This window comes from Dendrobates tinctorius, unplaced genomic scaffold, assembly GCF_039654945.1.
Source record: "Dendrobates tinctorius isolate UK_male_01 unplaced genomic scaffold, ASM3965494v1 ptg000155l, whole genome shotgun sequence".
Classification (NCBI taxonomy): Eukaryota; Metazoa; Chordata; class Amphibia; order Anura; family Dendrobatidae; genus Dendrobates; species Dendrobates tinctorius.
Window position 1 is genome coordinate 678,186 of NW_027361822.1, and position 15,707 is coordinate 693,892.

At 57.6% G+C, this 15,707-nt stretch overlaps 1 protein-coding gene across 1 annotated transcript in view; it reads left to right on the forward strand.

The window, feature by feature from the left end:
- Positions 1 to 1,159: 1,159 nt before the first annotated feature.
- The window catches only part of LOC141050953 (gastrula zinc finger protein XlCGF66.1-like), a 61,095-nt gene continuing 46,547 nt past the window's right edge, over positions 1,160 to 15,707 (forward strand). The window contains exon 1 of the mRNA XM_073547678.1: positions 1,160 to 1,253. The gene's annotated coding sequence lies outside the window, so the exon portion shown is untranslated. The remainder of the gene's footprint in view (positions 1,254 to 15,707) is intronic.

A 15,707-nucleotide genomic window follows, 5' to 3' on the forward strand; every position in this document is an offset into this window, starting at 1 on the left:
TGTGTAAGATAGGTATTCTAGATTGCCTTCTCTCTACTCCTAGACTCACCATGAGATTGTCAGATTCGCTGTTAGCAGGGGACAGATTTCCACATTCCTCTGCAGATGTGGTATCTGTTACTGGAGCCATTTCATTTAGTCTCTTCTTCCTCTGGTGCAGAAGGCTGATGAAAGGTTAGTCCTGGTACCACTATTGCCTGATTTACTTGTGTCCACTTCCGAGGAAATTCTCCAAGGATAGTTTGGATCTTTTCTTCCACCTCTACTATGGGTTGTGGAGTGTCTTGGACTTCTTTCTTGTCCTTCAATTGATCAGGGCACATCTTTAGATGATCTCTTGAGACTGCTTCGAAGGTTTCTCCTCCATCTTTGCTGATGATACATACTTTGGTGTTATTAAAGTCTGAAGGTATTATGGTGTATGGCTCTGCTTCCCACTGGTCATCTAGTTTGTGAACACGTTTCTTTCTTTTAAGTACTTGTTCTCCTGGTGTCAAGGGAACTGCAGGGGCGCGTTGGTTGTAATTTCTTTCCTATGTTACTATGTTACTATGTTACTATGTTGTTTGTATTTGGTCTAGATTTTAGACACAGCTGTGAACAACCAACATCTTTTGCAACATTGCGTGATGATTTACCCTCTTTTAAGAGTTTGATAATCCTCTCCTTTGTTTCAATTGACATCTCTCGAGTTGGAGCCATGATTCATGTCAGTCCACTTGGTGCAACAGCTCTCCAAGGTGTGATCACTCCTTTTTAGATGCAGAGTAATGAGCAGATCTAATTTGATGCAGGTGCTAGGTTTGGGAATGAAAATTTACAGGGTGATTCCATAATTCTTTCCCTCAGAATTGAGTGACTCCATAATTTTTCCCCTATGCTTGGTTTAACAAAGTAACCATTACTGACTACCACATTGTTTGTTCTTGATTTCTTTTAGTGTTTCTTAAAGCCAGAAAGTTGTCATTTGAAATGACTTTAGCTTTGAGCCATGTCTGTGATCTGCTTTTTTTGTACAAAATTAAACAACTGAATGAACATCCTCCAAGGCCGGTGATTCCATAATTTTTGCCAGGGGTTGTACACACTACCATTCTGTAACACTGTGGAGTTCTGCTTCTAGGACCTGTGGTGATGTCACAGTCATGTGATCAGTCACATGGGGGAAGAGCAGGATGGACGCTTGTAGGAAGTGAAAGGTTTTCTGTGTAGGAAGCAGCGACATGTAAGAGCTGGAGGAGAAGTCTGCACTGGTGAGCGGTAATGGGGGAGCAGGGACTGTGTGATAGAGGGGACAGGACTCAGTCCTGGGGGAGCACCGGGACTCTGCACATTAGGGTACAGCCGGCTCCACATGTAAGAGCTGGAGGAGAAGTCTGCACTGGTGAGCGGTAATGGGGGAGCAGGGACTGTGTGATAGAGGGGACAGGACTCAGTCCTGGGGGGCACCGGGACTCTGCACATTAGGGTACAGCCGGCTCCACATGTAAGAGCTGGAGGAGAAGTCTGCACTGGTGAGCGGTAATGGGGGAGCAGGGACTGTGTGATAGAGGGGACAGGACTCAGTCCTGGGGGGGCACCGGGACTCTGCACATTAGGGGACAGCCGGCTCCACATGTAATAGCTGGAGGAGAAGTCTGCACTGGTGAGTGGTAATGGGGGAGCAGGGACTGTGTGATAGAGGGGACAGGACTCAGTCCTGGGGGGCACCGGGACTCTGCACATTAGGGTACAGCCGGCTCCACATGTAAGAGCTGGAGGAGAAGTCTGCACTGGTGAGCAGTAATGGGGGAGCAGGGACTGTGTGATAGAGGGGACAGGACTCAGTCCTGGGGGGGCACCGGGACTCTGCACATTAGGGGACAGCCGGCTCCACATGTAATAGCTGGAGGAGAAGTCTGCACTGGTGAGTGGTAATGGGGGAGCAGGGACTGTGTGATAGAGGGGACAGGACTCAGTCCTGGGGGGCACCGGGACTCTGCACATTAGGGTACAGCCGGCTCCACATGTAAGAGCTGGAGGAGAAGTCTGCACTGGTGAGCGGTAATGGGGGGGCAGGGACTGTGTGATAGAGGGGACAGGACTCAGTCCTGGGGGGCACTGGGACTCTGCACATTAGGGTACAGCCGGCTCCACATGTAAGAGCTGGAGGAGAAGTCTGCACTGGTGAGCGGTAATGGGGGAGCAGGGACTGTGTGATAGAGGGGACAGGACTCAGTCCTGGGGGGCACCGGGACTCTGCACATTAGGGGACAGCCGGCTCCACATGTAAGAGCTGGAGGAGAAGTCTGCACTGGTGAGCGGTAATGGGGGAGCAGGGACTGTGTGATAGAGGGGACAGGACTCAGTCCTGGGGGGCACCGGGACTCTGCACATTAGGGGACAGCCGGCTCCACATGTAAGAGCTGGAGGAGAAGTCTGCACTGGTGAGTGGTAATGGGGGAGCAGGGACTGTGTGATAGAGGGGACAGGACTCAGTCCTGGGGGGCACTGGGACTCTGCACATTAGGGTACAGCCGGCTCCACATGTAAGAGCTGGAGGAGAAGTCTGCACTGGTGAGCGGTAATGGAGGAGCAGGGACTGTGTGACAGAGGGGACAGGACTCAGTCCTGGGGAGCACCGGGACTCTGCACATTAGGGTACAGCCGGCTCCACATGTAAGAACTGGAGGAGAAGTCTGCACTGATGAGCGGTAATGGAGGAGCAGGGACTGTGTGATAGAGGGGACAGGACTCAGTCCTGGGGGGCACTGGGACTCTGCACATTAGGGTACAGCCGGCTCCACATGTAAGAGCTGGAGGAGAAGTCTGCACTGGTGAGCGGTAATGGGGGAGCAGGGACTGTGTGATAGAGGGGACAGGACTCAGTCTTGGGGGGCACTGGGACTCTGCACATTAGGGTACAGCCGGCTCCACATGTAAGAGCTGGAGGAGAAGTCTGCACTGGTGAGCGGTAATGGAGGAGCAGGGACTGTGTGACAGAGGGGACAGGACTCAGTCCTGGGGAGCACCGGGACTCTGCACATTAGGGTACAGCCGGCTCCACATGTAAGAACTGGAGGAGAAGTCTGCACTGATGAGCGGTAATGGGGGAGCAGGGACTGTGTGATAGAGGGGACAGGACTCAGTCCTGGGGGGCACTGGGACTCTGCACATTAGGGTACAGCCGGCTCCACATGTAAGAGCTGGAGGAGAAGTCTGCACTGGTGAGCGGTAATGGGGGAGCAGGGACTGTGTGATAGAGGGGACAGGACTCAGTCTTGGGGGGCACTGGGACTCTGCACATTAGGGTACAGCCGGCTCCACATGTAAGAGCTGGAGGAGAAGTCTGCACTGGTGAGCGGTAATGGAGGAGCAGGGACTGTGTGATAGAGGGGACAGGACTCAGTCCTGGGGGGCACTGGGACTCTGCACATTAGGGTACAGCCGGCTCCACATGTAAGAGCTGGAGGAGAAGTCTGCACTGGTGAGCGGTAATGGGGGAGCAGGGACTGTGTGATAGAGGGGACAGGACTCAGTCTTGGGGGGCACTGGGACTCTGCACATTAGGGTACAGCCGGCTCCACATGTAAGAGCTGGAGGAGAAGTCTGCACTGGTGAGCGGTAATGGGGGAGCAGGGACTGTGTGATAGAGGGGACAGGACTCAGTCCTGGGGGGCACTGGGACTCTGCACATTAGGGTACAGCCGGCTCCACATGTAAGAGCTGGAGGAGAAGTCTGCACTGGTGAGCGGTAATGGGGGAGCAGGGACTGTGTGATAGAGGGGACAGGACTCAGTCCTGGGGAGCATCGGGACTCTGCACATTAGGGTACAGCCAGCTCCAAATGTAAGAGCTGGGGGAGAAGTCTGCACTGGTGAGCGGTAATGGGGAGCAGGGACTGTGTGATAGAGGGGACAGGACTCAGTCCTGGGGGGCACCGGGACTCTGCACATTAAGGTACAGCCGGCTCCACATGTAAGAGCTGGAGGAGAAGTCTGCACTGATGAGCGGTAATGGGGGAGCAGGGACTGTGTGATAGAGGGGACAGGACTCAGTCATGGGGGACCACCGGGACTCTGCACATTAGGGTACAGCCGGCTCCACATGTAAGAGCTGGAGGAGAAGTCTGCACTGGTGAGTGGTAATGGGGGAGCAGGGACTGTGTGATAGAGGGGACAGGACTCAGTCCTGGGGGAGCACCGGGACTCTACACATTAGGGTACAGCCGGCTCCACATGTAAGAGCTGGAGGAGAAGTCTGCACTGGTGAGCGGTAATGGGGGAGCAGGGACTGTGTGATAGAGAGGACAGGACTCCGTCCTGGGGGAGTACCGGGACTCTGCACATTAGGGTACAGCCAGCTCCACATGTAAGAGCTGGAGGAGAAGTCTGCACTGGTGAGCGGTAATGGGGGAGCAGGGACTGTGTGATAGAGGGGACAGGACTCAGTCCTGGAGGGCACTGGGACTCTGCACATTAGGGTACAGCCGGCTCCACATGTAAGAGCTGGGGGAGAAGTCTGCACTGGTGAGCGGTAATGGGGAGCAGGGACTGTGTGATAGAGGGGACAGGACTCAGTCCTGGGGGGCACTGGGACTCTGCACATTAGGGTACAGCCGGCTCCACATGTAAGAGCTGGGGGAGAAGTCTGCACTGGTGAGCGGTAATGGGGAGCAGGGACTGTGTGATAGAGGGGACAGGACTCAGTCCTGGGGGGCACCGGGACTCTGCACATTAGGGTACAGCCGGCTCCACATGTAAGAGCTGGGGGAGAAGTCTGCACTGGTGAGCGGTAATGGGGAGCAGGGACTGTGTGATAGAGGGGACAGGACTCAGTCCTGGGGGGCACCGGGACTCTGCACATTAGGGTACAGCCGGCTCCACATGTAAGAGCTGGAGGAGAAGTCTGCACTGATGAGCGGTAATGGGGGAGCAGGGACTGTGTGATAGAGGGGACAGGACTCAGTCATGGGGGACCACCGGGACTCTGCACATTGGGGTACAGCCGGCTCCACATGTAAGAGCTGGAGGAGAAGTCTGCACTGGTGAGTGGTAATGGGGGAGCAGGGACTGTGTGATAGAGGGGACAGGACTCAGTCCTGGGGGGGCACCGGGACTCTGCACATTAGGGTACAGCCGGCTCCACATGTAAGAGCTGGAAGAGAAGTCTGCACTGGTGAGCGGTAATGGGGGAGCAGGGACTGTGTGATAGAGGGGACAGGACTCAGTCCTGGGGGGCACCGGGACTCTGCACATTAGGGTACAGCCGGCTCCACATGTAAGAGCTGGAGGAGAAGTCTGCACTGGTGAGTGGTAATGGGGGAGCAGGGACTGTGTGATAGAGGGGACAGGACTCAGTCCTGGGGGAGCACCGGGACTCTGCACATTAGGGTACAGCCGGCTCCACATGTAAGAGCTGGAGGAGAAGTCTCCACTGGTGAGCGGTAATGGGGGAGCAGGGACTGTGTGATAGAGAGGACAGGACTCCGTCCTGGGGGAGTACCGGGACTCTGCACATTAGGGTACAGCCAGCTCCACATGTAAGAGCTGGAGGAGAAGTCTGCACTGATGAGCGGTATTGGGGGAGCAGGGACTGTGTGATAGAGGGGACAGGACTCAGTCCTGGGGGGCACTGGGACTCTGCACATTAGGGTACAGCCGGCTCCACATGTAAGAGCTGGAGGAGAAGTCTGCACTGGTGAGCGGTAATGGGGGAGCAGGGACTGTGTGACAGAGGGGAGAGGACTCAGTCCTGGGGAGCATCGGGACTCTGCACATTAGGGTACAGCCGGCTCCACATGTAAGAGCTGGGGGAGAAGTCTGCACTGGTGAGTGGTAATGGGGGAGCAGGGAATGTGTGATAGAGGGGAGAGGACTCAGTCCTGGGGAGCATCGGGACTCTGCACATTAGGGTACAGCCGGCTCCACATGTAAGAGCTGGAGGAGAAGTCTGCACTGGTGAGCGGTAATGGGGGAGCAGGGACTGTGTGATAGAGGGGACAGGACTCAGTCCTGGGGGACCACCGGGACTCTGCACATTAGGGTACAGCCGGCTCCACATGTAAGAGCTGGGGGAGAAGTCTGCACTGGTGAGCGGTAATGGGGGAGCAGGGACTGTGTGATAGAGGGGACAGGACTCAGTCCTGGGGGGCACCGGGACTCTGCACATTAGGGTACAGCCGGCTCCACATGTAAGAGCTGGAGGAGAAGTCTGCACTGGTGAGCAGTAATGGGGGAGCAGGGACTGTGTGACAGAGGGGAGAGGACTCAGTCCTGGGGAGCATCGGGACTCTGCACATTAGGGTACAGCCGGCTCCACATGTAAGAGCTGGAGGAGAAGTCTGCACTGGTGAGCGGTAATGGGGGAGCAGGGACTGTGTGATAGAGGGGACAGGACTCAGTCCTGGGGGATCACCGGGACTCTGCACATTAGGGTACAGCCGGCTCCACATGTAAGAGCTGGAGGAGATGTCTGCACTGATGAGCGGTAATGGGGGAGCAGGGACTGTGTGATAGAGGGGACAGGACTCAGTCCTGGGGGAGCACCGGGACTCTGCACATTAGGGTACAGCCGGCTCCACATGTAAGAGCTGGAGGAGAAGTCTGCACTGGTGAGTGGTAATGGGGGAGCAGGGACTGTGTGATAGAGGGGACAGGACTCAGTCCTGGGGGAGCACCGGGACTCTGCACATTAGGGTACAGCCGGCTCCACATGTAAGAGCTGGAGGAGAAGTCTGCACTGGTGAGCGGTAATGGGGGAGCAGGGACTGTGTGATAGAGGGGACAGGACCCAGTCCTGGGGGGGCACCGGGACTCTGCACATTAGGGTACAGCCGGCTCCACATGTAAGAACTGGAGGAGAAGTCTGCACTGGTGAGCGGTAATGGGGGAGCAGGGACTGTGTGATAGAGGGGACAGGACTCAGTCCTGGGGGGGGCACCGGGACTCTGCACATTAGGGTACAGCCGGCTCCACATGTAAGAGCTGGAGGAGAAGTCTGCACTGGTGAGTGGTAATAGGGGAGCAGGGACTGTGTGACAGAGGGGAGAGGACTCAGTCCTGGGGAGCATCGGGACTCTGCACATTAGGGTACAGCCGGCTCCACATGTAAGAGCTGGAGGAGAAGTCTGCACTGGTGAGCGGTAATGGGGGAGCAGGGACTGTGTGATAGAGGGGACAGGACTCAGTCCTGGGGGACCACCGGGACTCTGCACATTAGGGTACAGCCGGCTCCACATGTAAGAGCTGGGGGAGAAGTCTGCACTGGTGAGCGGTAATGGGGGAGCAGGGACTGTGTGATAGAGGGGACAGGACTCAGTCCTGGGGGGCACCGGGACTCTGCACATTAGGGTACAGCCGGCTCCACATGTAAGAGCTGGAGGAGAAGTCTGCACTGGTGAGCGCTAATGGGGGAGCAGGGACTGTGTGACAGAGGGGAGAGGACTCAGTCCTGGGGAGCATCGGGACTCTGCACATTAGGGTACAGCCGGCTCTACATGTAAGAGCTGGAGGAGAAGTCTGCACTGGTGAGTGGTAATGGGGGAGCAGGGACTGTGTGATAGAGGGGAGAGGACTCAGTCCTGGGGAGCATCGGGACTCTGCACATTAGGGTACAGCCGGCTCCACATGTAAGAGCTGGAGGAGAAGTCTGCATTGGTGAGCGGTAATGGGGGAGCAGGGACTGTGTGATAGAGGGGACAGGACTCAGTCCTAGGGGCACCGGGACTCTGCACATTAGGGTACAGCCGGCTCCACATGTAAGAGCTGGAGGAGAAGTCTGCACTGGTGAGCGGTAATGGGGGAGCAGGGACTGTGTGATAGAGGGGACAGGACTCAGTCCTGGGGGAGCACCGGGACTCTGCACATTAGGGTACAGCCGGCTCCACATGTAAGAGCTGGAGGAGAAGTCTGCACTGGTGAGTGGTAATGGGGGAGCAGGGACTGTGTGATAGAGGGGACAGGACTCAGTCCTGGGGGAGCACTGGGACTCTGCACATTAGGGTACAGCCGGCTCCACATGTAAGAGCTGGAGGAGAAGTCTGCACTGGTGAGCGGTAATGGGGGAGCAGGGACTGTGTGATAGAGGGGACAGGACTCAGTCCTGGGGGGGGCACCGGGACGCTGCACATTAGGGTACAGCCGGCTCCACATGTAAGAGCTGGGGGAGAAGTCTGCACTGGTGAGTGGTAATGGGGGAGCAGGGACTGTGTGATAGAGGGGAGAGGACTCAGTCCTGGGGAGCATCGGGACTCTGCACATTAGGGTACAGCCGGCTCCACATGTAAGAGCTGGAGGAGAAGTCTGCATTGGTGAGCGGTAATGGGGGAGCAGGGACTGTGTGATAGAGGGGACAGGACTCAGTCCTGGGGGGCACCGGGACTCTGCACATTAGGGTACAGCCGGCTCCATATGTAAGAGCTGGGGGAGAAGTCTGCACTGGTGAGCGGTAATGGGGGAACAGGGACTGTGTGATAGAGGGGACAGGACTCAGTCCTGGGGGCACCGGGACTCTGCACATTAGGGTACAGCCGGCTCCACATGTAAGAGCTGGAGGAGAAGTCTGCACTGGTGAGCGGTAATGGGGGAGCAGGGACTGTGTGATAGAGGGGACAGGACTCAGTCCTGGGGGCACCGGGACTCTGCACATTAGGGTACAGCCGGCTCCACATGTAAGAGCTGGAGGAGAAGTCTGCACTGGTGAGCGGTAATGGGGGAGCAGGGACTGTGTGATAGAGGGGACAGGACTCAGTCCTGGGGGAGCACCGGGACTCTGCACATTAGGGTACAGCCGGCTCCACATGTAAGAGCTGGAGGAGAAGTCTGCACTGGTGAGCGGTAATGGGGGAGCAGGGACTGTGTGATAGAGGGGACAGGACTCAGTCCTGGGGGGCACCGGGACTCTGCACATTAGGGTACAGCCGGCTCCACATGTAAGAGCTGGAGGAGAAGTCTGCACTGGTGAGTGGTAATGGGGGAGCAGGGACTGTGTGATAGAGGGGACAGGACTCAGTCCTGGGGGAGCACTGGGACTCTGCACATTAGGGTACAGCCGGCTCCACATGTAAGAGCTGGAGGAGAAGTCTGCACTGGTGAGCGGTAATGGGGGAGCAGGGACTGTGTGATAGAGGGGACAGGACTCAGTCCTGGGGGGGGCACCGGGACGCTGCACATTAGGGTACAGCCGGCTCCACATGTAAGAGCTGGGGGAGAAGTCTGCACTGGTGAGTGGTAATGGGGGAGCAGGGACTGTGTGATAGAGGGGAGAGGACTCAGTCCTGGGGAGCATCGGGACTCTGCACATTAGGGTACAGCCGGCTCCACATGTAAGAGCTGGAGGAGAAGTCTGCATTGGTGAGCGGTAATGGGGGAGCAGGGACTGTGTGATAGAGGGGACAGGACTCAGTCCTGGGGGGCACCGGGACTCTGCACATTAGGGTACAGCCGGCTCCACATGTAAGAGCTGGAGGAGAAGTCTGCACTGGTGAGCGGTAATGGGGGAGCAGGGACTGTGTGATAGAGGGGACAGGACTCAGTCCTGGGGAGCATCGGGACTCTGCACATTAGGGTACAGCCGGCTCCACATGTAAGAGCTGGGGGAGAAGTCTGCACTGGTGAGTGGTAATGGGGGAGCAGGGACTGTGTGATAGAGGGGAGAGGACTCAGTCCTGGGGAGCATCGGGACTCTGCACATTAGGGTACAGCCGGCTCCACATGTAAGAGCTGGAGGAGAAGTCTGCATTGGTGAGCGGTAATGGGGGAGCAGGGACTGTGTGATAGAGGGGACAGGACTCAGTCCTGGGGGCACCGGGACTCTGCACATTAGGGTACAGCCGGCTCCACATGTAAGAGCTGGAGGAGAAGTCTGCACTGGTGAGCGGTAATGGGGGAGCAGGGACTGTGTGATAGAGGGGACAGGACTCAGTCCTGGGGGAGCACCGGGACTCTGCACATTAGGGTACAGCCGGCTCCACATGTAAGAGCTGGAGGAGATGTCTGCACTGATGAGCGGTAATGGGGGAGCAGGGACTGTGTGATAGAGGGGACAGGACTCAGTCCTGGGGGACCACCGGGACTCTGCACATTAGGGTACAGCCGGCTCCACATGTAAGAGCTGGAGGAGAAGTCTGCACTGGTGAGTGGTAATGGGGGAGCAGGGACTGTGTGATAGAGGGGACAGGACTCAGTCCTGGGGGAGAACCGGGACTCTGCACATTAGGGTACAGCCGCCTCCACATGTAAGAGCTGGAGGAGAAGTCTGCACTGGTGAGCGGTAATGGGGGAGCTGGGACTGTGTGATAGAGGGGACAGGACTCAGTCCTGGGGGGCACCGGGACTCTGCACATTAGGGTACAGCCGGCTCCACATGTAAGAGCTGGAGGAGAAGTCTGCACTGGTGAGCGGTAATGGGGGAGCAGGGACTGTGTGATAGAGGGGACAGGACTCAGTCCTGGGGGGCACCGGGACTCTGCACATTAGGGTACAGCCGGCTCCACATGTAAGAGCTGGGGGAGAAGTCTGCACTGGTGAGTGGTAATAGGGGAGCAGGGACTGTGTGATAGAGGGGACAGGACTCAGTCCTGGGGGGCACCGGGACTCTGCACATTAGGGTACAGCCGGCTCCACATGTAAGAGCTGGAGGAGAAGTCTGCACTGGTGAGCGGTAATGGGGGAGCAGGGACTGTGTGACAGAGGGGAGAGGACTCAGTCCTGGGGAGCATCGGGACTCTGCACATTAGGGTACAGCCGGCTCCACATGTAAGAGCTGGGGGAGAAGTCTGCACTGGTGAGTGGTAATAGGGGAGCAGGGACTGTGTGATAGAGGGGAGAGGACTCAGTCCTGGGGAGCATCGGTACTCTGCACATTAGGGTACAGCCGGCTCCACATGTAAGAGCTGGGGGAGAAGTCTGCACTGGTGAGTGGTAATGGGGGAGCAGGGACTGTGTGATAGAGGGGAGACGACTCAGTCCTGGGGAGCATCGGGACTCTGCACATTAGGGTACAGCCGGCTCCACATGTAAGAGCTGGAGGAGAAGTCTGCATTGGTGAGCGGTAATGGGGGAGCAGGGACTGTGTGACAGAGGGGAGAGGACTCAGTCCTGGGTAGCATCGGGACTCTGCACATTAGGGTACAGCCGGCTCCACATGTAAGAGCTGGAGGAGAAGTCTGCACTGGTGAGCGGTAATGGGGGAGCAGGGACTGTGTGATAGAGGGGACAGGACTCAGTCCTGGGGGAGCACCGGGACTCTGCACATTAGGGTACAGCCGGCTCCACATGTAAGAGCTGGAGGAGAAGTCTGCACTGGTGAGTGGTAATGGGGGAGCAGGGACTGTGTGATAGAGAGGACAGGACTCCGTCCTGGGGGACACCGGGACTCTGCACATTAGGGTACAGCCGGCCCCACATGTAAGAGCTGGAGGAGAAGTCTGCACTGATGAGCGGTAATGGGGGAGCAGGGACTGTGTGATAGAGGGGACAGGACTCAGTCCTGGGGGGCACTGGGACTCTGCACATTAGGGTACAGCCGGCTCCACATGTAAGAGCTGGAGGAGAAGTCTGCACTGGTGAGCGGTAATGGGGGAGCAGGGACTGTGTGATAGAGAGGACATGACTCCGTCCTGGGGGACACCGGGACTCTGCACATTAGGGTACAGCCGGCTCCACATGTAAGAGCTGGAGGAGAAGTCTGCACTGATGAGCGGTAATGGGGGAGCAGGGACTGTGTGATAGAGGGGACAGGACTCAGTCCTGGGGGGCACTGGGACTCTGCACATTAGGGTACAGCCGGCTCCACATGTAAAAGCTGGAGGAGAAGTCTGCACTGGTGAGCGGTAATGGGGGAGCAGGGACTGTGTGATAGAGAGGACAGGACTCCGTCCTGGGGGAGTACCGGGACTCTGCACATTAGGGTACAGCCGGCTCCACATGTAAGAGCTGGAGGAGAAGTCTGCACTGATAAGCGGTAATGGGGGAGCAGGGACTGTGTGATAGAGGGGACAGGACTCAGTCCTGGGGGAGCACCGGGACTCTGCACATTAGGGTACAGCCGGCTCCACATTTAAGAGCTGGAGGAGAAGTCTGCACTGGTGAGTGGTAATGGGGGAGCAGGGAATGTGTGATAGAGGGGAGAGGACTCAGTCCTGGGGAGCATCGGGACTCTGCACATTAGGGTACAGCCGGCTCTACATGTAAGAGCTGGAGGAGAAGTCTGCATTGGTGAGCGGTAATGGGGGAGCAGGGACTGTGTGATAGAGGGGACAGGACTCAGTCCTGGGGGAGCACCGGGACTCTGCACATTAGGGTACAGCCGGCTCCACATGTAAGAGCTGGAGGAGAAGTCTGCACTGGTGAGTGGTAATGGGGGAGCAGGGAATGTGTGATAGAGGGGAGAGGACTCAGTCCTGGGGAGCATCGGGACTCTGCACATTAGGGTACAGCCGGCTCTACATGTAAGAGCTGGAGGAGAAGTCTGCATTGGTGAGCGGTAATGGGGGAGCAGGGACTGTGTGATAGAGGGGACAGGACTCAGTCCTGGGGGGCACAGGGACTCTGCACATTAGGGTACAGCCGGCTCCACATGTAAGAGCTGGAGGAGAAGTCTGCACTGGTGAGCGGTAATGGGGGAGCAGGGACTGTGTGACAGAGGGGAGAGGACTCAGTCCTGGGGAGCATCGGGACTCTGCACATTAGGGTACAGCCGGCTCCACATGTAAGAGCTGGGGGAGAAGTCTGCACTGGTGAGCGGTAATGGGGGAGCAGGGACTGTGTGATAGAGGGGACAGGACTCAGTCCTGGGGGGCACCGGGACTCTGCACATTAGGGTACATCCGGCTCCACATGTAAGAGCTGGAGGAGAAGTCTGCACTGGTGAGCGGTAATGGGGGAGCAGGGACTGTGTGACAGAGGGGAGAGGACTCAGTCCTGGGGAGCATCGGGACTCTGCACATTAGGGTACAGCCGGCTCCACATGTAAGAGCTGGGGGAGAAGTCTGCACTGGTGAGTGGTAATGGGGGAGCAGGGAATGTGTGATAGAGGGGAGAGGACTCAGTCCTGGGGAGCATCGGGACTCTGCACATTAGGGTACAGCCGGCTCCACATGTAAGAGCTGGAGGAGAAGTCTGCACTGGTGAGCGGTAATGGGGGAGCAGGGACTGTGTGATAGAGGGGACAGGACTCAGTCCTGGGGGACCACCGGGACTCTGCACATTAGGGTACAGCCGGCTCCACATGTAAGAGCTGGGGGAGAAGTCTGCACTGGTGAGCGGTAATGGGGGAGCAGGGACTGTGTGATAGAGGGGACAGGACTCAGTCCTGGGGGGCACCGGGACTCTGCACATTAGGGTACAGCCGGCTCCACATGTAAGAGCTGGAGGAGAAGTCTGCACTGGTGAGCGGTAATGGGGGAGCAGGGACTGTGTGACAGAGGGGAGAGGACTCAGTCCTGGGGAGCATCGGGACTCTGCACATTAGGGTACAGCCGGCTCCACATGTAAGAGCTGGGGGAGAAGTCTGCACTGGTGAGTGGTAATGGGGGAGCAGGGACTGTGTGATAGAGGGGAGAGGACTCAGTCCTGGGGAGCATCGGGACTCTGCACATTAGGGTACAGCCGGCTCCACATGTAAGAGCTGGAGGAGAAGTCTGCATTGGTGAGCGGTAATGGGGGAGCAGGGACTGTGTGATAGAGGGGACAGGACTCAGTCCTAGGGGCACCGGGACTCTGCACATTAGGGTACAGCCGGCTCCACATGTAAGAGCTGGAGGAGAAGTCTGCACTGGTGAGCGGTAATGGGGGAGCAGGGACTGTGTGATAGAGGGGACAGGACTCAGTCCTGGGGGAGCACCGGGACTCTGCACATTAGGGTACAGCCGGCTCCACATGTAAGAGCTGGAGGAGATGTCTGCACTGATGAGCGGTAATGGGGGAGCAGGGACTGTGTGATAGAGGGGACAGGACTCAGTCCTGGGGGACCACCGGGACTCTGCACATTAGGGTACAGCCGGCTCCACATGTAAGAGCTGGAGGAGAAGTCTGCACTGGTGAGTGGTAATGGGGGAGCAGGGACTGTGTGATAGAGGGGACAGGACTCAGTCCTGGGGGAGCACCGGGACTCTGCACATTAGGGTACAGCCGGCTCCACATGTAAGAGCTGGAGGAGAAGTCTGCACTGGTGAGCGGTAATGGGGGAGCAGGGACTGTGTGATAGAGGGGACAGGACCCAGTCCTGGGGGGCACCGGGACTCTGCACATTAGGGTACAGCCGGCTCCACATGTAAGAACTGGAGGAGAAGTCTGCACTGGTGAGCGGTAATGGGGGAGCAGGGACTGTGTGATAGAGGGGACAGGACTCAGTCCTGGGGGGGGCACCGGGACTCTGCACATTAGGGTACAGCCGGCTCCACATGTAAGAGCTGGAGGAGAAGTCTGCACTGGTGAGTGGTAATAGGGGAGCAGGGACTGTGTGACAGAGGGGAGAGGACTCAGTCCTGGGGAGCATCGGGACTCTGCACATTAGGGTACAGCCGGCTCCACATGTAAGAGCTGGGGGAGAAGTCTGCACTGGTGAGTGGTAATGGGGGAGCAGGGACTGTGTGATAGAGGGGAGACGACTCAGTCCTGGGGAGCATCGGGACTCTGCACATTAGGGTACAGCCGGCTCCATATGTAAGAGCTGGGGGAGAAGTCTGCACTGGTGAGCGGTAATGGGGGAACAGGGACTGTGTGATAGAGGGGACAGGACTCAGTCCTGGGGGCACCGGGACTCTGCACATTAGGGTACAGCCGGCTCCACATGTAAGAGCTGGGGGAGAAGTCTGCACTGGTGAGTGGTAATGGGGGAGCAGGGACTGTGTGATAGAGGGGAGAGGACTCAGTCCTGGGGAGCATCGGGACTCTGCACATTAGGGTACAGCCGGCTCCACATGTAAGAGCTGGAGGAGAAGTCTGCATTGGTGAGCGGTAATGGGGGAGCAGGGACTGTGTGATAGAGGGGACAGGACTCAGTCCTGGGGGCACCGGGACTCTGCACATTAGGGTACAGCCGGCTCCACATGTAAGAGCTGGAGGAGAAGTCTGCACTGGTGAGCGGTAATGGGGGAGCAGGGACTGTGTGATAGAGGGGACAGGACTCAGTCCTGGGGGAGCACCGGGACTCTGCACATTAGGGTACAGCCGGCTCCACATGTAAGAGCTGGAGGAGAAGTCTGCACTGGTGAGCGGTAATGGGGGAGCAGGGACTGTGTGATAGAGGGGACAGGACTCAGTCCTGGGGGAGCACCGGGACTCTGCACATTAGGGTACAGCCGGCTCCACATGTAAGAGCTGGAGGAGAAGTCTGCACTGGTGAGTGGTAATGGGGGAGCAGGGACTGTGTGATAGAGGGGACAGGACTCAGTCCTGGGGGAGCACCGGGACTCTGCACATTAGGGTACAGCCGGCTCCACATGTAAGAGCTGGAGGAGAAGTCTGCACTGGTGAGCGGTAATGGGGGAGCAGGGACTGTGTGATAGAGAGGACAGGACTCCGTCCTGGGGGACACCGGGACTCTGCACATTAGGGTACAGCCGGCTCCACATGTAAGAGCTGGAGGAGAAGTCTGCACTGATGAGCGGTAATGGGGGAGCAGGGACTGTGTGATAGAGGGGACAGGACTCAGTCCTGGGGGGCACTGGGACTCTGCACATTAGGGTACAGCCGGCTCCACATGTAAGAGCTGGAGGAGAAGTC